This window comes from Dunckerocampus dactyliophorus, chromosome 12 (genome assembly GCF_027744805.1).
Source record: "Dunckerocampus dactyliophorus isolate RoL2022-P2 chromosome 12, RoL_Ddac_1.1, whole genome shotgun sequence".
Taxonomy (NCBI): domain Eukaryota; kingdom Metazoa; phylum Chordata; class Actinopteri; order Syngnathiformes; family Syngnathidae; genus Dunckerocampus; species Dunckerocampus dactyliophorus.
In genome coordinates this window covers 24,473,457-24,499,012 of record NC_072830.1, presented here as the reverse complement: position 1 = coordinate 24,499,012, position 25,556 = coordinate 24,473,457, and the positions used below count along the sequence as shown (strand labels likewise).

The window sequence follows — 25,556 nt, the reverse complement described above, 5'->3', positions numbered from 1 at the left end:
TGCTTAAGGGTAGTGGGACAGCTCTAACCAGCCAAACACATGGAAATACACAACGCAAACAGAAGACATGCGCGCGCACACACGGACACACAACCCTGTTGGCGCTGATGTTTCATTTATGTGTTCAGTCACTCTTTGCCAAAACAGTATTTCCATTTTAAATGAGTCCATTTTCTCAGCTGCACTGTGTGTTTGTGTATGTGTGTCACATGATCGCACACTACATGAGGGCTATGTGTCTCTGTTCATTCTTTCAATGATTTACAGAAGTGGTCTCACGCTGCAGGAAAGCCTCTTTCATTATCGATGCCTCCAGAGTGTTTTGTGGGCTGCGAATGTTGCTCAGATATGCACATATAACACTTTGCATGCTGCTTGCCTATTTTTCTGCAATGCTTTTGTTTTTGTCATCCAGAGGGAGCCAGCGGCTTTAAAGTGTGTGTTTACTTTGCGTGCACGTGCATAAACGGAAATGTGAATGTATTGCGAGTGTATAATTCATGCGGCAGGATTATGAATGGCGTTCACATGTTGGGAGAGCTTTCCACTTTCTGCGCCTGTCCCACCTCTTCTGGAAGCTTCCTGGCTCGCTAGGAAGGGCGGGTGGAATAATCAAACCAAAAGGGCGGGCAAAATGACAGCAGATGAGGTTCAGGGTCTGTATGGCAATGAAAGAGGGACAGAGGGTGTGAGGGACAGACAGAAGAGGTGGTAGAGGAGATGCTGGGGACCAGCGAGAGGGAGAATAAAGGCAGAAAAGGGCAAGTATGGGATGTGGAGTGTTGACAGTGAGGGAGGGGGGAGACACCAAGGGGAGGGGGAGGAATGGACGCAGGGAGAGGGATGCTGCATTTCAGAGATAGCTCAGACTGGGGCTGCAAGAGCAGACAGAAGGATGGAGAGAAGCGATGAGAGAGCAGGCGGTGAAAAAAGAAAGAGCTTGACAGGTTTCCGATTAAGGTAAAATATTCAATAAATTTGATCAAACATTAATATGGATGAATACTTCTGAAAAAGCTTGAGGGGGGTCGTTTTCTTTCACAACAGATGCACCTGATGTTTTCTGGATGTCATAGGAGCAGCCAACTTGTCAAGGCATTGAGCCATCCGTCCATAAATCTTGGCATATGTCCATATCGTTCCCTCCACCATCTAACTCCAATAGATCTATCCATCCCTCTCCTTTACGCTGGAAGGCACGCTCCTCCTCTGTCTTCTCTCCATATCCATTTTACAATCTCCTCTACATTCCACCCACACAGCAACCCTCCTCCCTTCCATATCTCCTTGCTTGTCACTTCCACAGATCCTGAGGGCATCACTCACTACATCCTTCTACTCTAATTTATCTTAAGTCTCTCTACTGTACTGTTTAGTGGAGCGCTGACCACTGCTCTATGTTCTCCCCCCCTCTCCAAGAGTATGACGAAGATGTATGGAAGGAATGAAGCAGCACTGAGGGAACGCTGAACACAGGCCGAAGAGTGGAACAGAGGGACGGAGACCACCTGTAATCTACCTAAAAACGACAGCAAGGAAACGGAGAGAATCAGACTTTTTTTCCTCTCTCTCGCCGCATAGGAGACAATCCACAGGCTTCCGTCTGTCTCAGAAGGATGCAAAGGCGTCACTGCGGTTTGTAGGATGAAGAAAAATACTGAGCATACAATGGCGAGTTGTTAGGGAGAGACAAAAAAAACGGAAACAGTCGCGATATTCTGGAAGCTAAAGGGAGGAGAGAGCAGTATGACTCACAGCAGCTTGAATGCTGTGTTTTGTATGCCGGAGGAGGGCTAGAGGGAGATAGAGGAGAAATGAGAGAGACACAGGAAGATAAATAGAGGAGACCTGAGTAGAAGTGAGCACTTGTCAGATGAAGAAAGAAGCCACAACCGAGAGGCAATGAGTGACAGACTGCAGGCAGAGTGAATCAGCTTGCTGGAGGGTTAGGAAGGTGAAAGGTGGAGGAGAGTTGAGGAAGTGGTGGGTTTAGTATGAGGGAAGGGTCGCTGACAAGACCGCAAATGACAGCAGGACATGCTAAGACATAGCTCCTAGGGTTGCACATGGGAAGGGTTACACATTGAAAATGCAGCAGAAATGTGACATAGGGATATGAGAACAAACCAGGCCACAGAGAAAAAAACGAGCAGAAAGCTGTAGTTTTTTAAAAAAAAAGGACCAAAATAGAAATGCAGCAGACCAGAAAACATGTCAGCGTATGCACAACGCCAGGGACAGCATGGAAACTTTAACTGTGACAACGACACAGCAAGAGATTCCTGTTAAATATTCATGCTGACAGGCTCTCTGGAAAGAACTTCCTCCGTCACAGAGAGAAAACAGATCGCTTTTATCCTGTGGGATTTTTTACATTAGACAAGCTGCTAAGTGTGTCAGGACACGTTAATATCTTGCTCCAAATTGAAGCAAGACCTGGTACTTGCTGGGACGTGACCACCTGGAGGTGATTGGACAGGTGTGAAGAGAGGGCATTGACTCCTGGAAGAAGATGTGGAGTTGTGGAAGCCAAGATGGAGGGCATACACATTTAACTAGGTTTTTTCCTGGCATATGTGCAGAGAATTAAGCTTGATCTTGACACGTATCACTGCCATATCCAAATTTGACTCATGGACTGAATAGAACCTTTTAGATTTGGTCTAAAAATTGCCCTTTTATCTGGATTAATCCAGGTATGATCCATATCTTCAGGAAGCATCGTGCTGTTTTTTGTGGTAGCATCTTGAAGGACCTGGAATGTATCATTTTTTCCTCTTAATGGCATCGAGGTATTAAGACAGAGACTCACTCAGCTCTGACCTGAAAATCTTATTCCTCAAAACAATATAATAGGACGGCACATAGTCTCTCACCCCGCAGCTGTAGAAAGACCAGCTTGGTGTTTGTGTGCGGGTGTAAGTTACTGTCGAGGAGCTGCGTTGTATCCGTGCACATGCTTGTGAGAGATGTAGACTTGTGTGTGCCTGCCAAGCTCCCAAGCCAGCTGTGTCTGTGCATTTTCTCCCCAAACGTCACCCGGAGCTGTGTGTGTGCGTGTGCCGCCTGGATTCCCACTGGCGACAGAGCTGGACCTGAGCAGCGGTGGTGAGCGGGGGTACCAGGAGCGGGACGAGGAGGAGAATAGTGAGGTGAAAGAAACCAACAGGCGGGAAGACAGGAAGAAACTGACATCATGCTTGGATAAACAAAAGAAAGAAAGGAGTTCCTGGCTGCCTCCCTGGTGCAATGTGTGGTGAGTATAGAATTATGCCCGCTGTGTGTGTGTGTGTGTGTGTGTGTGTGTGTGTGTGTGTGGGTGGGTGTGTCATACATGTGACACATGAATGAGAATCACATTTCCTAAGGATGCTGGTCAAAGTCAAAGGTGAAAGGTCAATTATAGGACCACGGGACAATAGTAATGCTGGTAATGTTCATGTGATGCAGCTCCGCTATATGCAAGGATTCTGCCAGAGATGTGTTGATTAGTGTGCTCATTGTTGTAGTTTGCAGTTGTGAAGAACCCTGAGAGATGTTTGAAATGGGCCACTTGGCGAAATAAAGCAAACAAAAGTGCAAAGTGCAGTGCAAGATGAATGATATTTCCCTGTCATTTGGTCAGATAGATAAATAGCTCATTTAAAATAGATTTATTACACTCTAATAGGGCCGCAGCTAACGATTATTTTCATAGTCGATTAATCTGAAGCTTCCGAAGCAAACAGCCAGTGGTTTGGTCGTAACATAACAGAAAAAATGTTGATCACTGTTTTCCAAAGTCAAAGCTAATACGAAAATAATTGTCGATTAATTGGATAATCGATAATGGAATCATTGATTAATTGTTGCTGTATAATATTTACGACATCAGGCAAGACAATGCCAAAAATACAACAAATGAAATAAACCAATGGCATGAGATTTGGTTATTTTCAATTCAGGTAGACTTGAATCATAGCATGTGGTGAACATGAGCTAAAAGGTGAAAATATTTAGAAATAAATCGGATTTTAAAAATGATCAGTCTCAAGATATGAGAACCAGAGCAGCAATATTTACAAAGCGAGGTGAGGTAAGCGCAAGTATGGGCTACTGTGACAAAAGTCAGATTTTCTGATTTTTGGTCCATGTGCACGGACACAAACCAATGTTATTCCTGAATGATGATATCAAAGATTGTTTTTCCATGAATGTCATTATACAGAATGTCGTTAATTTCACTTTCCCTCCAGTGATCCCATGCTTCAGGACAGTGATTTATATTGCTCTTGTCAACCATATTTCTTTTTTCAAGTGCTACTCAACAAACCTGCTCTTTAGCTGGAAAGGTATGGCTGGTAGTAGTATTCCGGTTGCAAACCAACTCAACCACAGACACATTATCTCTTCTCTTTTGCTGTAACACATACAGTGCATACATGTTCAACCACTCTGTCACCCTCGGTCATCCTCTCGTGCACTCTCGCATACTCACACTGTAAAAACACACATACACAAACATGGGAGATGGGGGCTGTGGCTGAGGAGAAGTGACAGTCTCTTCACGGCCGCGGGCTTCGTATTCTCGAAGCGCTGGCTAGTCAAGCTAATAATGAGGCTGTGGAACGTTCTAAGTGTCATACAGATCTGGTTCCCACACCATCAACCTGTGCATCATTGTAGCTGCCCAGTGAGAAGATAACAACATACACTGGAGGTTATTTTTCTATTATTGTTTATTTATAGATACCTTATTGGCAATACGCACCTCTTCCGAAGAATATTGTGCCTTTAAGCGAAGACAAAGCAATATTTAAGTGCTCGTGTGTCTGTATGGCATTGATTTCTCCACAGACAACGTGTGGTGTAGCAAAACCCAAGGTGTAAAAGCATTGATTTGATGACTTTCTGCATCAATAACACTGTCAATCAATTACTCCAAGTGTGCCGGCAGCCGCTTTTTTCCATGATCGCTGCTGAATGTTTAGCTGCCAGACACGGCTCTCAGTGCACCATAGTAAAGTGAGTGTTCATAATACCTTTGACATGATTGTTCATTTCTTTCTTGCTTACCAATTATCACAAATATTGGATGAGAAGGGTGGGATTAGCTCATATGGTTGGGAAATACATGCTTTTCTTAACAAATCTGAGTAGTCGCGGCTAATAATTTATAATAAGAATGAGGACAACACTAAGGTTGGATGCAAATGCATACGCAACAATGGCCTGAGGCTCAGCTCAATTGTGGTACAGATCAGCAATCCATTGACCACCAGGCCACTAAAAAAACACACTTTGACACTTCCAGTGGACAGGATTTCACCATATTAGGATGAGAAATTTTCCAGAATAACACAGTTATTCTACCATATGTACCGTACGTCTACTGTACATATTTGATTTGGAAATTAGATTAATTCAATGTGCAAATGTATGTGTGGAAAAATAATTGTGCCAGTATTTCAGTCTGTTGATGGCAAAGCCATCAACAGGCAAAGCCCAGGGCAAAGCCCAGGGCAAAGCCATGACAGCATCAAGTTGGAAAATGTTTTATTTCAAATCGAACCCTCAGAAGAAGACACACAGAGAAATACAATGCAATCGAATATACAAAACCTTTCACCTCACTCGCCCTTTAAATAGTCCATCTTCTGCTCATGCCTCTCTGATTTAATCGCTCATGTTCCCCACGTCTACAGCATATCCAATACTTTGATCGCTATCTGTATCAATGTGAAGCACCACAGCTGCATTATATATACGCAGTAGGCTACTTCTACCTTTTTTTGTGAGAGCCTTTGCAGGATTTTCTCCACGATGTGTCAAAGTCATCTGCTAATACAGGTGATGTGGGTGTATGGGTTACAACGCTGCTGCAACAAGCTATTTTCACCCTCTTTAATGAAGAGGACAGTGTTTGTACTCTCAGCACACGTCCATCATCTTTCCAGTGGGAGTTAGTGGGACTATCAGTATTCACAGGTATGGTCGCGCATAGCTTTGGGGAGTTTAGGCTCACAGGAGGATATTGTGATCTCTTTCACTAAGAAAGAAGGAAGGTCTAGCAGGCCAATTTCTTTGTGGTTCATGGTCAGAAGAATAAGTTTAAAACCAGCAGCAGTTTGAATACGTTTTCTTTGCGAATAAACTACATTGAGTGTGACCTCAAGCCAGGTGTCTTATGTACGATGTTTGTCCTTTTGGCACCCTCTGTTCATGAAGGCAAGAAAGAACAAGAACAAGAACAAGAAAGACGTTATTTTTTTGGAGCCATGATATTATGACGAACAAACAAGCCACTGAATAAAGTTGTCATTTTTGGACAGTTAGGTTGCAGAAAAAGTTAGAATGTTACAAGAGTAAAGTCAAAATATTAAAGTCATAATTACGAGAAGAAGATTTCCAAGAAAAAAGTTGAAATAGCTGGAAAATTGTAAAAAAAAACCCAGCTGTAACTTTACGGGAATAAAGCCAAAATATGAAGAGAAAAAAGACGTATTCTAACGAGAAAAAAGACGCCATTTTACAAGAATAAACTTATAATATTATGAGGAAAAATGTTAGTAGCATAGAGTTGAAATATTAAAGAAAAAATAATAATGTCATATTATGAAAAACAAACAAAACAGAATAAAGTTGTCATTTTTTGAAAATTATGTTATGGGAAATTGTTATAATATTATGGAAATAAAGTAAGAAAAATTCCCAAGATTATTGACGAATGTTGAAATATGTGAAAAAAACAGAAATAAGATCAAAGACCAAAGTTTATGCTCATGATACCCTTTTCCACCTGCAGTATATCACAAAGCTGACACACTTTTTTCTTGACATATCTACAACCTTTTAGCATAACTTTTGCAAAATATCCAAGTGGGCCTTGCATCCTTTTATTTTTCTGTGTGTGGCCCTCGGTGGAAAAAGTTTGGACACCCCTGGCTTCGTTACCAGAGACGTTCATTCTTTTCCCCTTGCGGTATGTATGCTCTTCACAAGATCCTACTTCTGTTTGCTATTACCATGAGATGATAGTGATCGGATGGAAATGATTCAGACTTGGATAATGCATGCTTCACCGCAGATGCAGCATCTGTAGGGAATTCATATCATACCCTATATGAATTATTTTGACAGTGAACTAAAGTGAGCAGCATTCTGCACCGATTATGATCAATATTATGCATTTCATGGGAAAGACTACTTTGCATTGCTCATTCATTGGGAACGCCACCGGTGAATCCCTTACGATGCATAGCTTACATTTTGCGCTTTGGACTTATTTGTAGTGGTGCAACAATGCAGAAAATTCATGGTTCGGTTTGATTCGATACTGTAACAATTCAATATTTTTTTCAGAAATGACATTTTCATGGCGTTTAATCTCGTGTTTTATTGAAATTACCAGCATTTGTTTCAATTCAAAGGTACAGTTTTTAAATTCAATTAAAGGAGCTGCTCATTGCTTCCACCTGCGGGGATTTAATCTTTGCCGCGGAGGAGCACAGCGAATTAAGAGGGGACTTTGATGTCAGCTGACTGACGTTTGTGACTTGGGTTACAGTATAGTTCGATTCGTCGTGGTATCGAACCAAGACCGGTTTGATCCAGATACATGTCTTGTTGCACCCAGACTTCTTGGATTGAATCACAGACTGTAATTAACATGCTTAGAACTTAAGTTGAATATATAAATATTAAACATGATAAATATACATATAACATATAAACAGAAATGGGAGCAACACCAAAAAATTTCTGAGTCAGCAATTTATTGAAAACAGCCATTAAATTGAAAGAGGATGTTCATCAACTGATCACAAGTTTAAGACTGCAGCCTTCAAAAGACAAAATCTTGGCACAAATGTGGATCAATATCTTTTTCTGTCAGTTATTCGAACTGTCATGACCTCTTGATGACAAAGGCAAAAAGGCTTTCTCTCTTTGAATGCGATCGGATTGAGCAGAGGAAGTTTGTGCAGGGGCGTCAAACGGTAGGTGGCTTTGTGGAAATGTTGTATGACTGAGGGCCCTCGTCTGTGTGGTAATGACTGGGTTCTTCAAGAGGACAACGCTGCAGTTCACAATTTCCACTTGACAAAGTAAAAAAAAATAACCTCACTCTTTTGCACCATCCTGTGTGTTCTGCTAATCTAAATTCAATTGAGAACATTTGGGTATGGATGGCAAAGGAAGTTTACAAAAATGGACATCACTTCCAGACCGTTGCCTTCCGTGAAGCCATCTTCACCTCCTGGAAACACTGCCATCAAGCATGCCCAAACCAATTTTTGGAGGTGATTAACAAGAATGGCACAGCTACTCATTACTCGACATTTTATTTCTATTTTAGGCGGCTTCTGGGGTTTTTTTTTTAGCTACAGTATGTTCTTTGATCAGCTGATAACAGCCTATTTCAGTTTAATGTTGCTTTTGTTTGTGTGTGCCACTCTCATTTCTTCTCTCTGCATTTTCAAGCTCTGCTTAGAACCTCCTTAAGATTCAACAGTGAAAAATGTGAATTCTTGCTATTGTTCAACTGTTGTAAAATTTGGATCAGGAGTGTAATATAGAAAATTAGCATCAGTCACATGTTTCAGATGATAGTCATTTCATGCAGAATATAATCACTCCAAAACATGTCACTGTTTAACAGGCAAACCAATTTGATTTGTCTTGCTTCTTTGGCGTACTGTGCTTTAATGGCAGACGTTTGCATTGCTGAAACGGCAGGGTTGCATTCAAATAATTATTTGAATTGACTTTATGCTTGAGCTGCTTCAACTCATTAAGATGTATGACCTTGAGGAGGGATGTTGGGGTAGAGTGGATGAGGGAGTGTCCAGGGAGACAGTTTGTTCTTGGAAAATAATCTGATTTATTTAGAGTAGCAAGCTTGACGTCTCTGCGATAAATCATTCTGAAGCCAGTGAACTCGCTTCTCTTCCTCCCACACAGAAGTAAACAAACTATAACGTAAAGCCTAAGAGGGATTATCACACAGGGACATACAGTACATGATACTGTATGGTACATGTAACGCACGGTCCGACACAGTCCATACCCTAGTATTTGGGCAACAGTTTCGGTTCGGTTTTGCTGTGTTTTGTTCGTAAAGATTCTGTCTTCATTATTTGTTATTATTGTCAAATGTTTTTTTATGAGGCCTGAAAATGAAATTACAATCTACTGGCAGTTAATTCTCCAATAAATAAAATTCTCAAATAAAAAAATACAATAAAAATATTGATATAGCATACAGAATAATTGAAATTGTGGGGGCCGCTTTGACGTGTACATTAAAGATGCTAACACCAATACACTGTGAGGTTAGTATGTTGTACTCTAAGCTTTGTACGCTCCGTGTTGCAGGTGACAAAGCAAATTAGTATCATATCTAATAATATATCTCATTAGAAAGAATGAAGAAGAGCCCCTGGGCTGCACTTTGGACACCCCTGGTTTACATAGGAGTAACAGTAAGAGGGTGACGTTTATTTTATTTTTAATAAGGTTCCTGTGACTTCCTTCTGGTGGAAGGAATACTTTGAGGCCCTTCGCAATCCCACTGACATACCTTCCGTAAAGAAAGCGTCTGAGGACTGAGTCTGAGGACACGAAAAGCATTAAGTCGAGCCTGTTGTCGGTGAACGTTGGCCTCCGCCAAGGCTGCACTTTGTCACCAATTCTGTTCATAAATTTTAGGAATGGGTCCAGTTTGGTGGCCTTAGGATCTCATTTATGCTATTCACAGACAATGTGGTCCCGATAGCCTCATAGCGGGTCGTGACTGAAAGAAAGAGATCACGTATACAAGCGGCCAAAATGAGTTTCCTCCGTCCCTGACTTGGAATATGCACTGTGTGGGAAATGGGACATGGTGCCGCAGGGAGGGCTTACAGTACATACAGTGCAAAATGTATAGCAAAAACGCCGGTCCATAAGGTGGATTGTCCCATGACTGAACAGTACACAGTTTTACCGTGTATCGCTCGGTACATCTATATTTCCTTACACATGCCACTGCCTTATTCTTAATATTTATCCATGAATGAACAGCTCTATGACTAGGACTTGGTGTCGTGATGAAAAACAATGACACAGGAGATTCCAACAGGGGTCTCTCCCCTCATGTGCACTGTTAAACATGATAAAAGGTGTATGGACACCACAACATACAAGTTAATACTTGATTTTGTAATGGTAAAACTAGCTGGATATTCCATAAGACAGTTAGAGGAGTAGCATATGTACAATAAAGTACAATCAACTGCTTGTAGTGTCTTTTGAATTGGGTCATTTTAGTGCATTGTTTGAGTTCTTCACTCACTCTGTTCCATACTTTGATTCCACATACAGATATGCTGAGGGTCTTTAGCGTTGTGCTGGCGTATAAGTGTTTTAAGTTAAGTTTTCTCCGAAGATCATATTTCCTCCCTCTTGATGAAAGGAATCGTATTACGTTTCTGGATAGGTCGTTATTTTTTGCTTTATGCATAATTTTAGCTGCTTGAAAGTTTACCAGATCAACAAATTTTAGTAGTTGTGATTTTAGGAATAGGGCGTTTGTATGTTCTCTATAAGCGGCCTTATGGATGACCCTAATTCGGTGGTCACCAACCTTTTTGAGACCAAGATCCCCGGACTCAGCTTTTTCTCACTGTGTATTTTGCTTTTCCCATTTTACCATCTGCGGCGATGCAATGACAAATGAGCCACGGCCCACATATGGCCCCCGAGCCTCACATTGGCCACCCCTACTTTTGTGCATCCTCGTCAGGGTCAGGCTAAAACTACAAACTACAACTCGGCTTGTTGGCTCAATGGTGATGAGAGAGACTGGTCAATGCAACGCAGTCCCTAACGAGCCGCAGCAAGGAGTTATATTTGTGCCTTAATTTTGAGGTACCAAAGGCAAATTGTGAGCCATATTAACGTGCATTAACTACCGATGTGCGCACAGGCACGTCGCTGCGCAATGTCACTCATGGTTGTGTGGCGAGGTGATCCAGTGTACGTGCGCTGATGCCTCCAGTCGGGTTTTGGGGACTGGGCTCCTGGCTGGAGCTCGCGGGTTACGTGCCCGGAGGCCAGAGAGGCGTTTGGGTCGTGTTGACTGGTCAAAATGCGTGCCTGTTGGTCGCTCTCCAGGAGGTGAGGGCACTGATGTAATCATGCATTGTTTTTCCTAATATTCTCGAGATCGATCGGCAAAGTCTCAAAGATGGACAGGTTGGTGACCCCTGGTCTATAACGTTGGTAATTTCCTCAGTTATTTCTATCAGCGCCATGGAAGTTGGAATTGGAGTTGGTTTGCTCTGTATCCATATTGGCTATCCGTCAACAATTCATTCTTATTTATAAATGTATCTAATCTGTTGATGAATAGCTTTTCTGTGATTTTAGAAAATTGTGGCAATAGAGAAACCGGTCGGTAGTTTGCGAATTGATGTTTGTCTCCTGTTTTGAAAATTGGTACTACTTTAGCTATTTTCATTTTATTTGGAAATATACCAGTCTGAAATGATAAGGTTCCGCGATCTCTGTAATGACCTTTTTGTATCATTCCCATGTCGACACCGTTACAGTCAATTGATGTTTTTGCCTTAATTTTATGGACAATATCAATTGTGCTGCATGAGTTCTTCAATCAATGCACTCCTACAGCCGATGACTTTTGAGGTGTGCCCTGAATTTCCTCTAATTGGGTTGGAAATAATCATGTTACACTGTTGAATGACTAAGCTGCATCAAAAGACAATGCTACAGTATGCCCCTGTCCTTACTCTCCTTACTCTACAATCCCATTCATATACACATACACACACACACACACACACACACACACACACACACACACACACACCCCTGGGCTGCCAGAACAGCTGCCGGATGCTGAAATGTTCAACCAGCATATGAAGAAAATAAAACAATAGACAACAACTGGGGAGAAGTAAGGCGACTGTGCTCCATTATATTCACATTTGTTTGAGCCCTTAGTGCAGCAGTTTGTTTGGTCAGGTGTAAACACGTCACTCAAACTTGAATATGCACCAAATCATCCCATCCTGCGCGATTCCAAAAAATTCTGGGGTCATCTGGTTGTGAAATGAAAGCAGTCTGGCTTAGATTTGAACCACCTGGTAGATAAATGAATTAGGCAAGACCCTAAACGGCATAATGATAACTGCAGGGGGGGTATGTAGAGTAGAGTAGGCTGAGGTAATGATGAAAGGTCATGAACTTGAAAGTTGAAAGACACCTGTCCAGCTATCACCAACTATCACCAAAACATGAGTATACTAGACAATATGTGAGTATTTACATGATCCATAAAAGAAGCTGTTGTTGTTACTACTGTATGGAGTAACAACAGTCACATTACTCAGTACAGTACAGTGCATAGCATCAACTGCTGGAGCGTGGGCCAAAGGTGGCCTGTAAATGACACCAGACCGGCTCGGGACTTCAGTTCAAAACTTTGCACAGACTAACATTTTTCCAGTAGACTCCTAAAAACAGCGATCACTCTTGTCATAGAGAGGATCTTTACTAGCATTTTTTGCAGTAGGTTCTTACAAACAGGAAGGCAGTCTTGTCGCATAGAGGAGCTTTGTTTTTTGCAGTAGGTTCTTAAAAACAGAAGAGCGCTCCTGTCATAGAGAAAATCTTCGACTTGTGTTTTTTTGTTTTTGCGGTACAATCGTCCCTCGCAATATCGCAGTTCAATTATCACTCCCTCTATATCGTATTTCAGAAATTAATTAATTAATGGTCGCTGATTCATTGTAGGCTATGGTCTATTATTATTCAAAACACATTGAAATACATGTGATATGTACTATTCTGGTAACTAAGCAGCAGTAATGACACAAAACATTCAGACACTGAATAAGATTTTTGATTATGGCGATTGAGAGCATTGGATTGGAATAGTATTTGATTTATAATTGAGCACAGCATGTGTAAAAGTCTGCCTTTGTCAATGAGCGGACTGGTGGCTGAATTATTGACTGAACTGAGCAAGGCAATTGATTAGTGGACCTTATTATGGACAGCTCAATACTGTCTCCGCTTTTGTTGGTAGACGTCATTCTTACCACAGCGGACACCCACCCATACAGTACTTGCACACACTGTCACGCTCCTGGATCTCCCTTCGTCTTCACAACGTCTGAGGACTGCACTTGGTTCCCTCATTAGCATCCAGCCTTTTTTAACATGCATCGCTGATGTCACATCACCCCTAAAGCTTAGTGACAGAGGATGTTTTGATTGAACTCCAGCCATCCATTCATCCCGCCATCTACCACTTATACCGTTTATCCTGTGCAGGGGTTAGGGGACTGGAGCCTATCCCAACCGATTCAAGGCTAGAGGCGTGTAACAAAATTACCTGTCAATCACTTCGGCTGACACATAGCATTTATAGCTATGGGCAATTTAGAGTCACTCAGAAACACAGGGAGGATTTATTTAAAATGATCAGCATTCACACAGGGCTGCAAAAACACATTTCTAAATTACTGTCACGTCTGGCTTTGCGGAGTTGAGGTGGCGCCCCCGGTACGCAAAGAGCAGGAATAAGGGCAAGTAAAAAGTATTTTCTTCAATTACAGTTACTGCATTGCAACGGCAGGAACACAGCAAGAGCAGTTCACTGACAAACAACAATGCTTCCACAAACAAAGGACAGCGCACCTGAAATGAATAGGGAAGTGACACGAAGCAGGTAAAGCATGTCAAACAGAAAACAGGGCAAGGCAAGAAATGCTTACAAAATAAGAATCTAACCACAGCAACTAAGGCATGAAAGGGAACATAAACAAACTGTCATGCTGGCTAACTTACAGATCGTGACAATTACATACCTGCCCATCAGCTGGGATAGGCTCCAGCTCACCCGTGACCCTCAACAGGATTAACAATTAAAAAAATGAATGAATAAATAATTGCTACTGGGGTACTGATCACAGTAAATGCAGAGTTCACTGGATAAGGCACAAACATGCAAGGAACAATGATGTGCTCCGTTATCCATGAATGAATGTGATGTACTTTTGCATGCTCACATCTTCTATTTTGGAAAAAGATGCACACCTTTCAGTGTTCAGAGAGGAACAATAACAACGCTATCAGTGTACTTGACAGCAACATGCAAAGCTAAGGATTTCATTAAAATGACCTGAGTATGAGGAGTTTATTCACGGTCAGTCCACATTTGAAATGTGTGGAAAAGTTTGTGATTGAACCAAATGTCATTTACAGTAAATTAAGTCCTCTGCTCACCGGGTGCGTGGTCTACACAACCACATAACCGCTGGGGCCTCTAAAGATTTGCATGAACAGGTGTAGCTGTAAGTAACCTCCTGATGTAATTTTTCTTAACTCCAAAGATGAGTAAGTAAGTAAGTATGATGAGTGGTCAGCATCCAGCAACTTTATCTACCTCCGCATGCACTTTAAAACAACATTGTTTACAATAAACTCAACGGCGGTGTTATCGTTGGCATCTCAAATAGCGGGGTGGGGTTGATAAAATTGAGAACCACTGCCTTACTGGTGTTACAGCATTGGTTCTGTTCCTGCTGTGCTGTACAACATCCTTGTACGTGTACTGTATGTTAAAAATGTCACTGCACACACAGCTAACAAATGACACAAGACTCAGCACAAGAAGTGACCACGTTCTGTGACCTTTAGACTCGCTCGCTTCTTTTACTTGTGTTCACCCATGTCTTCACGTCTAAATGCATTTCTCACCCGCACCTTTGGCTGTCTTCCTATCCAGGCGTCGTGCCCAGTGGCGGTGGGGTTCTGTGATGGTAACCATGGTCCCCGGCAGCCGCTATGTCTGCAGCACTCATGCAAGACAGGAGGACTCCACGAACGATCGAGAGGAGCGAATTTTAGCCGTGTTGGGCATCATCGGAACCATTCTCAATCTTTTAGTGGTCATATTTGTCTACATCTACACCTCGGTCACTTAAGAGCTTTGGACGGTTGGCGTTATTCCCAACGTTCCTACTGCCGTACATCTCTTATGCACGTGGAGGGTTAGCACTTCGAAGATGGGAGGATCCTTGGCAGCGTGTACAGCTGGATAGTCGCCGTCTGTAACTGCATGGCTGCACTGCTGTGAGGACAGTTCTACTCCATTTCCTGAAGACTGCTGCCAATGTCACGTCTTCTCTCCCTTCTTGCTCATATCCAGCTTGTCATCTTAAGACAGCCTCCTGCCAAATTACTGCTGACACTGTCTGCTTGTGTTCATTGCACTGCATTTCTATGAAAATGGGACTTGATGGTGGATTTTACTGTGCTGTGTGTCAGACTGTAAGTCTGTTTTTCAGTTTTTATCCGTGGGATAGGGTTTGTTTCACTGCCAAATGAATAATTACAGGCCAATGGGCAAATGTTGAAGAATAAAGAGGACGCTAGGTATAGTTTTAATAGAAACAATGAAAGCTCAAATGCCACTTGACCAATGAACTGAAGGACTTTTGTGCCTCTCTTTTAAAACGTTTAACCTAATGTTCGTATCAGCAGATAAATACACGATGTTGCACATTACCAGTAACTGTAGCAAGCAGTTTTAAAAATGATTTCCATGGAACTAACTTGTCCATATCTGAGCACACCAGAGGAGAGATTCCTGGCGCTGCTGGGGGTCATCGGCATCATACTCAATCTCTTGCTGCTTGCCTTTGTCTACGTATACACATCCATTTGACCTTGTGCATATGTTCTGCATACGCTATACTCTCCTGCTATATTTGCAAACAGTGTTCATGGGCGTATGTGTCGTCTAGATATACATACTCAGATATCTGATATTTTGCAAATGTCAGTTTGCATTTCATAAGTAATCTGCGGCCCCGATGAACATCATGACATGTTTACTTAAGCTTGCATTGCCATGGACGTTGCTATGCTCCAACCAAACTGACAGATGCAATTGAATTTACCCAGTTTGCGCAATTTGCCTTTTCATGTGCAAACTATAAAACGCAAAAATGGACAGGGAGGGTGTTGATAATTCAACGTGGGCAGCAGCTCGTCACAACAGCAATGATCCCGCCGTGGATGCTTGGTGTCGAGAGTAATGGTTTATTTCCTGGTGCCCTGCTTCTTTGATTGGATCTGTCAAGCGGGAATGGAGTACCGTCAAAGATGCGAAAGTGTGCAACTGAGACAATGTCACACACATCGAGACAGGGTACGGGTGCATCATGACGCAAAGATGCAGGATATTTGCAGTGGGAATAAGTGGAAGCCATGAGCAGTGTCTTACATTAGAGGTACTAATGGGGGCTTTTACTGCCTGTTTGCAGACACAAAAAATGACCTGCCATTGGGTTGAAACTTTTCCACTGAAGTTGTATGTCACTGTGGGTAGAATTTGGGACTTTGTGTGTTTGATGAAGGGAAACATGTGCATGACAAGCAAGCAGAAAGGACTGGTCTGAATCGTCACCTCAACACTGGACCTACATGGATCTCTGCAATGAAGCACACCGCTTTTGTACTGACATACATAGCCCAGTGCATCTAAGCATCAAGGACAAGCTGATCATCAATCAGTCAGGAGCTTGGAAGTAGACTTATGAAGCACCTCACCACCGGAGCAACCTGCAAATCCCTTCCCCACTGCAAGTTTATTATTTGGCTTGTAAAAAGGACTTTTGACTTTTTCTAATCATTTCATTTTGACGTATTCTTGTGAATTTTGGCAGTGTTTTCAGTTGCAATCTGATCTGAAAAGTCCAACACTGGGAAATACGATAACACAGCATACAGCATATGCATCATATGCTGCACTTTAGCTTCACCGAGTACAAACAGACACAGTCGGCTACGTACGGTGGCTGACAGGGGCCAACGCGCAGCAAAGACCAAATGCTCCAAACACAGAAATGATCCGAACCGTTGAACACAAGCACCAGGAAAATGCAGCAGGATCAACAATACTGCAAATTTGAAAAACACACACAAACCCTCTAAATCCCATGCATGAAGAGAAATGCTGCAAGTTGACAGAACGGAATGGAAGTTAGCCAGACGAGCAGGTGTGCCAGACCTGAGGGATATCCTTAAGATGTAATATTTTACTGTATTATACAGTTTTACGGCCAAGTGTTTACATATCTGTTCATTCTGCCAAGTTACTTGTGGGCATCCCGCTCATGTCTTTACAGACAGGTATCCTTCACTTCTGTGTCTGGAGCGTTTGGACGTTTCTGCGCGTTTGCCCGTGGCAGCCACAATAAGTATAAATGTCGCAATCCTTCCATGGCTACACAAATTAACAACAGTAAAAATATAATTATTGTGTTTGCTAAACACCAAAACACCACAAAAAGAGAAACTTTTAAGCAATGTAATCTTCCACGTGTTTTGCTGGTTTTCTTTTTGTAGCCGCAATTTTGTTTAAAGCGAATTAGAAACAGCAGGAAGCAGAAGATTTGTCAAACTTTATAGGAGGGGAGGTTATTCTCAAAAAAGTGAAGATGTGTTGATATACTGTACTAGATTTGCAAAGTAGATTTATCAAAGCATCTGACTTCCTGTTTAAAGTGTGATGTTGCTCTTGGAACTGAAGTTTACCGCGTGCTTCTACTTTTACCACATCATTTCACTTCACAGTTTACTCAACAACACAGCTTGAGACAAGCTGTCCTATAAACAGTAGTGGTATACATTGCTGCAAGGACTATTTGGCCAGCTTTTTAAGTATGAAGATATACTGCCTGGCCAAAAAGAAGGACACGCGCTGTAATATTTTGTTTAGCTTTGATTACCTGGTGCTGTGGTACTGCTTCCACCAGCATCTGCAAAGTCACAACATTTACAGTATTTCAGTCCGGAGCTGCATACATTTTTCACCGAGATCTTGTACTGATGGCGGGAGATTGGGACCACTTTGCAAAGTTTCCTTACTGCTCTTTCACTTTTTAATAATGCATTGGAAAGTTCTTAACCTGATTTGTGTAGTTTCAGCAATGTCCTGAGCTGTGCTTGATGCATGCCAATAATTTGACCCTTCCGAAACAGATTAACATCTTTTCCACGACCGCAGGATGCGTCTTTCAGAATAGTTGAGTGAGAAATGAGAAGCTACACACAGCCGCTGAAACATACGTAATCACCCATGCAGTAATTATCCAATGGGAGGCTCTCGGCTATTTGCTTCATTAGGTGGTGACCTTTTTTTGTCCAGGCTGTGTATGTCGGTAGTAAATAATGTTTTAAATGTGCATCACGGTCAGTGGAATCACCTTATTATGGCTGTAAAGCGCTACACTAAATGGAAATTGTTGCCTAAACTGCTTCCATTTCAAATGGCATGCAAACGAATAATTTCTGTGAAACTATATCCTAACAAAATCGGTCCCTAAAAGCAGAACTGCTGCGTGCACAGACCAGATACGTGCCATCGCTCTCCATTAATTGAATTGACACATCATATATTTCAAAAGAGTCAAGCGTCAGCAAAGCCACTGCAATGCATCATAGCTCACAAAGTTGAAAACGTTTGTACGAAAGCAAATATATAAAAAGCATTTAACAGGCTCAGGTTTACTTTGATGGAGGTAGAGGCTTTACCAGCGTGGCTTTTCAAAGGTTGACCAAAATATATACATATATATGTATATTCTTTAGAATGACGTATTTTTTCTGGTAAAACTTTAAACCTGACACTTTTTACATTCAAAGGTTTTAATATTGATCCCAAAATAATACTTACTGCTGTTTGATATTGTGAAAACCATGAACTGACCTACGAGAAGAAAAATAATTGTTTTCATAACAACTATAAGTGCTGTGATGCTCTTGCTGACAATGGTCACATGACCAAATTAGTAACTGCTATTAGCATTTTTCCACTCCAATGACTTTTGATGACTAGTTTATTAAATTGCGTGTATTATAGTGTCAGGGATATAAATAAATATATTAATAAGAAGAAATAAATTACAATTACATTTTATTACTCCTGTTTTCTGCATGAATTTCATGTTAAATTTGGTTGAGACAAATTTTTAACTTGACTTGATGCCAAACACAGCAATGAAAGCAAAAAGCCCAGAGGTCATTTTCTAGCCATCTGCTGTGCCCACAGACACCCAGCCACCCCCTCAATGTACACACACACACACACACACATGCACACACACACACGTAGCATGGACCTTCTCTTTTAGTAATGTAGCATAATGTTTTTGTGTGTTCATTTTGGTGCCTATTTTTAATCACTCTACAAATGAATTTGTGTTCACACCACGAATGGGAAGCGCCTTCAAAGCCACAGGAAAAACAGCCGCACGCACCTGGGACTTCACGCGCAGGAGTGAAATAAAACTGATGAAATCTACATCTGTATTCAGAAATGTTCATTCTGAGTCTCAGCCTGTCAACGACTGTATAATGAAATACACATGTTTTTTTCATGATGCATTAGATGAACTGATTTTTAGCCTGAGAGGGCATCTTGGACACCGCCTGCCTCAGATTGGAGGGGGAAAAAAATCTTGAGAATAAGTGGATGCTGGAAATATTCTAATTGCTGATGAATATTTAGGAGACATAAGTCCCTGAGGAATAAGAGAAATGTCAAAATGCGTGGCGAGGCAACGTTTGGATATAATGAGGTCAAACAAAACCAAAAAACACAAAATAGGTTTTGGAAAGAAAACAATTATTCTAAAACCTAATGATCAACTCATCAATTGAAATGTTTTTTCCAGACAAGATGGGAACAGAGCGCAGAGACATCATGCTCATTCAGCCTTCCCTTAACCTTACTAATGAGTACACAAAATATGTGATTATTCATTGCATTATTTCTCACTCTGTCAGCAATTAATGAAAACGAACCAACTGTGTCATCTCCGATTGTGTTCAAACACACAAAAAATCTGATATTCCAAACATTCTGCATTACCAGTTAACATATGTGTATATTTATCTTTCCTGTTTATACTGTGTAAGTAGATACTACAGTATGGTAACAGTCATGCCAATAAAACTGGAGACAACGCTGCTTTCATTCTGACATGTTTCAACAAAGGATGTGCTCAGCGATCATTTCATTTCAACAATGGAATATGACAACGGTAATGTTATTTGTGCAACTACCGGTACATGTGTAAGCTGTTTTGCGGGTTGGATGAATGACATTTGTATTAAAAGAACTTTCACATTATTTTTGTTTGTGTCTCCCGCCTGTTGACGTGATTGACGTGATACCAATGTCTAGATTTTGACACCACACATTCACACATTCACTTTTTGCGCCCAGCTTTTCTGAGCTGAACTCAAAGAAACTCTTTCTTTGTACACAAAGGGGGTATTCTGCGGAAAAGTGGCTCAACCAACCCAGGATTTGTGCTCAAGATGCAGCTCAACAAAACCTCAATTTCCCAAACAGAATTCACCCGTACTGCGATGGTGGTTATCAACCTGACATCGTATGATTCTACTTCCGTGCAAGAATGAAGTGATCCCAGCCGGTGTATTTCAAACAAGATGAGCAAGTAATCATTATGGATACTTCCCCTCGAAAGATCTGTGTTTTGTCTCTTAATGGTGCGTCAGATTCACGCTTTTGGCCAGCGCTACAGTTCAGAGCCCACGAGACCGAGCGGTCTGGCACGTGATTCTGGAAAAATGAACATATGTTGCTCTGTTAATTCACTTTTAAATGTTCGTTTTTCATCTCTTAACTTTTCTTAATTTGAAGCACGCCATTGTTCTCTCATTCACTTCCTTGGAAGTAAACAAATAATTTCTTTGGCTAGTCTTGAGTGACGACATCGCGTTTGCCATCACGTAACCGTAATAACTGAAGTCATTACACCCCCAATCTGCCGCTGCGATCCGTCCGCGATCACCATTATGTATTAATATTGTTATATTATAGTCCCCATTCACTTTAACTGGTCATGGGGCCGTAAAGGGCCATCACTGGATCCGTATCCGGACCGAGGTCCGCTATTTGGTGATGGCTGCACTAGAATGGGGGCTGCAAAAGCGAGTAATTTGCACGGGGGATACGGGGGTCATGACCCCCGCAAAAATCTGATCCAGCCAATAAAAAGGCCTTTAAGCAGGACTTGGACATAGAGTTGAACCTCAATGAAGACCTGGTAATCAACAGACCAATCGCAAAATTCAAACAAATCGGCAGGCCACCACATTGAATTTGATCTTCAAAAGGACTTGGGATAGCTTAAAAACTGTGGTTACTTTCTAGGTAATTCCATGACTTATCGGATGCATCTTAATTCAGTGCGTTCTTGAATGCACTGTTAGCCACAGAACTTTTTTTTTCTCTTGTACTGTGTTGCTGCAATGGAAGATCTGTGCTGTTGTGTGCAGCCATGCTTAGCCAGCCAGATAAACTAAGAGTGTATCCTCAGGCACTCCATGAGACCGCCAATGACCTGGCTAATGTGGGTGAATACCCTTTTCTGTCACACACACACACACACAATCTCCCAAACAAAAGACACACACCAGCCTTTTGTCTGCAGCATAAACATGACTAAATCGCACAACCCTTAAACACAGGGTGACAAAGGTAAACAAACTTCTTTTCCTGCATTTTGCACCACAAACTTTATGCTATGCTCTATACTCAGTGTCCCTTGTTTGCAGGGTTTTCTTTCTTTTAGTCTAACGTTACATTGCCAGCTCAAGCATGAACCCCATCTTTAGCTTTGAGCCCCAAGCCACTGTCATTTGAATAAGGACATGTGTTTTACGTAAACAGTAATACATAGTCCAATTGCTCTGTTCAATGTTACCATTTCCCACAGACGTTCATTCAGGCTTGAGGGGAAATTAGCACTGATTCACACACGTTTTACATATCAACTGTGCTTAAGCTACTTTAGATTTCTGTTTACAGCCAGCAAATGACGGGCCACATAGAGACAAACAACCATTCACACTCACATTCATACCTATGGACAATTTAGAGTGGAATGTGGGAGAATGCCCGTAGAAAACCCACGCACGCACGGGGAGAACATGCAAACCCCACACAGAAATGCCCAGCAGAGATTTGAACCCAGATATCCAACCTGCTAACCATTAGGCCACCGTGCGGCCCAGATTCAGTGTTAACAAATGAAATATTTTTGTGGTCAGAGCATAGAAAACGTATGGCTATATACAACTACATGCAAAACTATGCACAAAAATAATGAGACTTATTCATCAGTTGTAATACTATTAATTAAAGCAAAACCAAACCAAAAAAAAGAGTTACTAGTAATGACTGATTTTAACGTAATTACAATTTGGGTGAATTTTTTCCCGATATTTGGCACCACCTGGAGGCCAGGGCACCCTTAGCATCTGCCTACATTGCCTAAAGGGCCAGGCAGCTCTGGGAAGACCTCATCTAAACATTACATAACATATGAAAACACCAGTGATGTGTGGTGACGTTCATGGTTGGTGAGGCACTGATTCCTTTGGAGGGTTTTTTATGTTAATACAGGTTGCTCATTAAGAGAATAACACACAAAAAAAGAGAATGTAATTCACTTTAAAAAATGTCCTCAAATTGTTTCCAAATCCTTCTTAGTCCCATTTATATATTTATTAACTGGCAAACATTACCTTTTATCTACATATGAAACACATGCAGCCTATCTTTCTCTAGGAAGTTTTGATACTTGGTTGCAAAAGTCTGATCACCTGCTGCTGAGCTTGTGTATATAATCCTCCATCTTGACTGTCAAATTCATTCATCAGAGCATGACTTTCTACTAGCTATTGCTGCTACTCGCTTTTTCCTCTATGGAAGAACAGCAGTGACAAGCACCTTCCAGCTCACGCACACCAGCGGTGCTCCAAGTGCCTCTCGTATGACATTTCTATGTACTGTATTTCATTGTCCGATTAAGAAGAATAATGATGTCACGCTTACATTACATTAAGGGCATTACATAGGCTGTATAAAGTCATGGTGTATAATAAATGTTTCTGCAACATTACATTGGTGGCGACATACTGACAAACACAATCTGACAAAAACAAACTGGCAGCTGCCATGATCCAATTAAGTGTGCAGGCACGCCCGCGGAGGCCTCACTTGATCAGGAAATGTGCAAATTCAGTGATTTTACTTAAGAAAATTGTAAAAACGATTGGACTCCTATAGAAAATACATTTAGAATACAGTACAATGGATAAATATTTACATTTGTTTTATGTCATTCTTTTTTTTTCATCACGGCTGGTGAGGCTCTGCATCACCTGCCTCCCCCCCCACTGGGAAATACACTCACCAGCCACCAGCTGTCATCATACTGTGAGTGCTTCCTAACATTTTGTCCTTCGTGTGGTTAAGTACAGTAAACAAACTGCATGTTCGAACTATTGCAAAGTCAAATTAAAAACAGTTTTCAAAAATGAACAGCTTCCTGCCAGTGTCAATCTAATTGGCATTGCCTTCGTGAATGAATTTTGATACAGCCCAGTGTTGTATTTTATTAGGAGTTTAGAAGTGCCTAATATTGTAGCTGGTAAATGACTCAATTAATGGCAAGATAGTGTATTCTCTATTGAACCTGGTGACCTTTTTGGCAAGTTGAAACCTAATGTCATGGAAGTATGTTTCTCTGATCACTTCATTTGTCTCTGAGCTCTACTTTAATGTGAGGATGAAACAATGAGCATGATCTCAACATCTGCAAATACGCCAAATCCCTCATGTGGGCCTCCGACACTGCCGCTCATTCAGCACTGCTGGGTGATGATCACACACACGCATGCAGTAGATTCTCATTTAAAAGTGGATAATAGATATCATGGGATATGAGAAATGCTTCTTTAGCTCAAACACTGATCCCTCAAATTAAGATCCAGATTCCAGAGTCCCTGAGGTCTCATTATGCTCATGCTCTCTGCATCACCGAGGAACTGATCAATGGATTAATGGTGTCTCTACTTGCTCTGTGCTCTGCTACTATTCCCTTTATATGCAGTGGAGCAATTTAAACCGCGACTCCGAGACAGTTTAATCAAGGATGTGGAGAGGAGATGTTGATGATGCAGAATCACGTATGTACAAAGATTAAAGGTAATTTACATATCATGTTAAGGATCGTTTATCACACATTATGTTCCCTTGAGATCCATATTGAATAAACTTCTCCTGAACCTGAAGATCCCTCATTATGTGAGGATATGATTCAAATGGATTTAAAAGCTTGTCATTAGTTGACAAATGACTAGGAAGCTGTAGAAAAAAAACTCACCTCTGCCCCTAAGCCTTGCATGTATAGATCTTTATTACTAAGATTCTCCATTTGCAATCAGTCTGCACCTCTGCCCCCTTTAAACATGATTAATGAGAATGAAGGCAATGCGTGTGTGTGTGTGTGTGTGTGTGTGTGTATTGGATGTGTGTGTGGCAGAATAATGCTGTAGAAAAAAGGAATACTATGGCCGTTCCTGATGGGAATTCCATCAGGGAGTGAAACACTTCCTTATAGGATGAATGCCTTCCGCCACACATACAGTAGATAGACAAAGCAATGATTACAACACTAAAACAAACATGCATGCAAATATGCGAACAAACATGATGTCACCACAGAGTATTCAAGGCCTCTTTGCTCTCGGAGACACTAAACAGGGGAGGCACATTAGGACCAGAGCCACTTTGTTGTATACGTTCATGACCTAACATACAAATAGGATGGCTGAGCAGTTTGGCCTCAGCTTGGGCTAATGACTTTGATTCTTCATTTGTGCCTTCAGCCAAGCGCCATCGCTTTATTCCCCCGTTTTATGACATGCATTTGGCTCTGTCTGGCTGTTAAAAGAGATGAGAAAGGACACAGAAGAATTGTGGAGTCTGATGGGACTGGACTGGACTGGACTGCGGCTGAGTTAAAGAAGACAATCTATCACTTGATTGCAGACAATACTGGTAATAATCAGCTGAAGCATAAGTGTCAAACTGAGGCCTGGAGGAGAAATCTGGCCTATGCTGCAATTTCATTCCATGTGTTTGGAAAATGGCATTGAGTTGACCCACCTCGTGGACCTTATCAAACAAAGTGCTTACAGTGATCTGTGTAATTAAGAGATTCCTCTGGTATAAACTACTCCTACGCCCCACGGGTGAAGGCCCGACCACCAGGCGCTCGCCTGTGAGCCCCTCCATGGGGCCTGACTCCAGGGTGAAGGCCCAGTATCCCACGTCCGGGCGAGGTGCGGTCCCTCTGCTTGTGTTTGTTCATAGGGTCTTCTGAATCATTCTTTATCTGGCCCGTCACCTAGGACCTGTTTGCCTAGGGAGACCCTACCAGCGGCATATACAGTAGCCACTGACAAAATAGCTCCAAAGATCACTCTGGCACATGCCTTGGTGACCTCCCGCTGGAAGTGGAAGAGGTGGCCGGGGACCGGGAAGTCTGCGCTTCCCCGCTACACGGACCCCAATAAGTGGAAGAAAATGGAATAACACCTTAAAGAGGCATAAGACAGTCAAAAGTGATCATTTTAACTACAGCAAAGCATGGTGGGAAACGCGTAATCTGCCCATTCCA

General features: G+C 41.8%; 1 long non-coding RNA gene across 2 annotated transcripts; it reads left to right on the top strand.

The window, feature by feature from the left end:
• Positions 1 to 824: 824 nt before the first annotated feature.
• LOC129191543 (uncharacterized) lies at positions 825 to 20,176 on the top strand. 2 transcript variants are annotated; one of them, XR_008573225.1, is made up of 3 exons: positions 825 to 960; positions 1,420 to 3,256; positions 14,774 to 20,176. It is a non-coding gene; the product is annotated as an uncharacterized LOC129191543 (long non-coding RNA). The 2 variants fall into 2 exon arrangements; XR_008573226.1 differs by having other exon boundaries at positions 864 to 960; positions 1,048 to 3,256.
• The last annotated feature ends 5,380 nt before the right edge of the window (positions 20,177 to 25,556 follow it).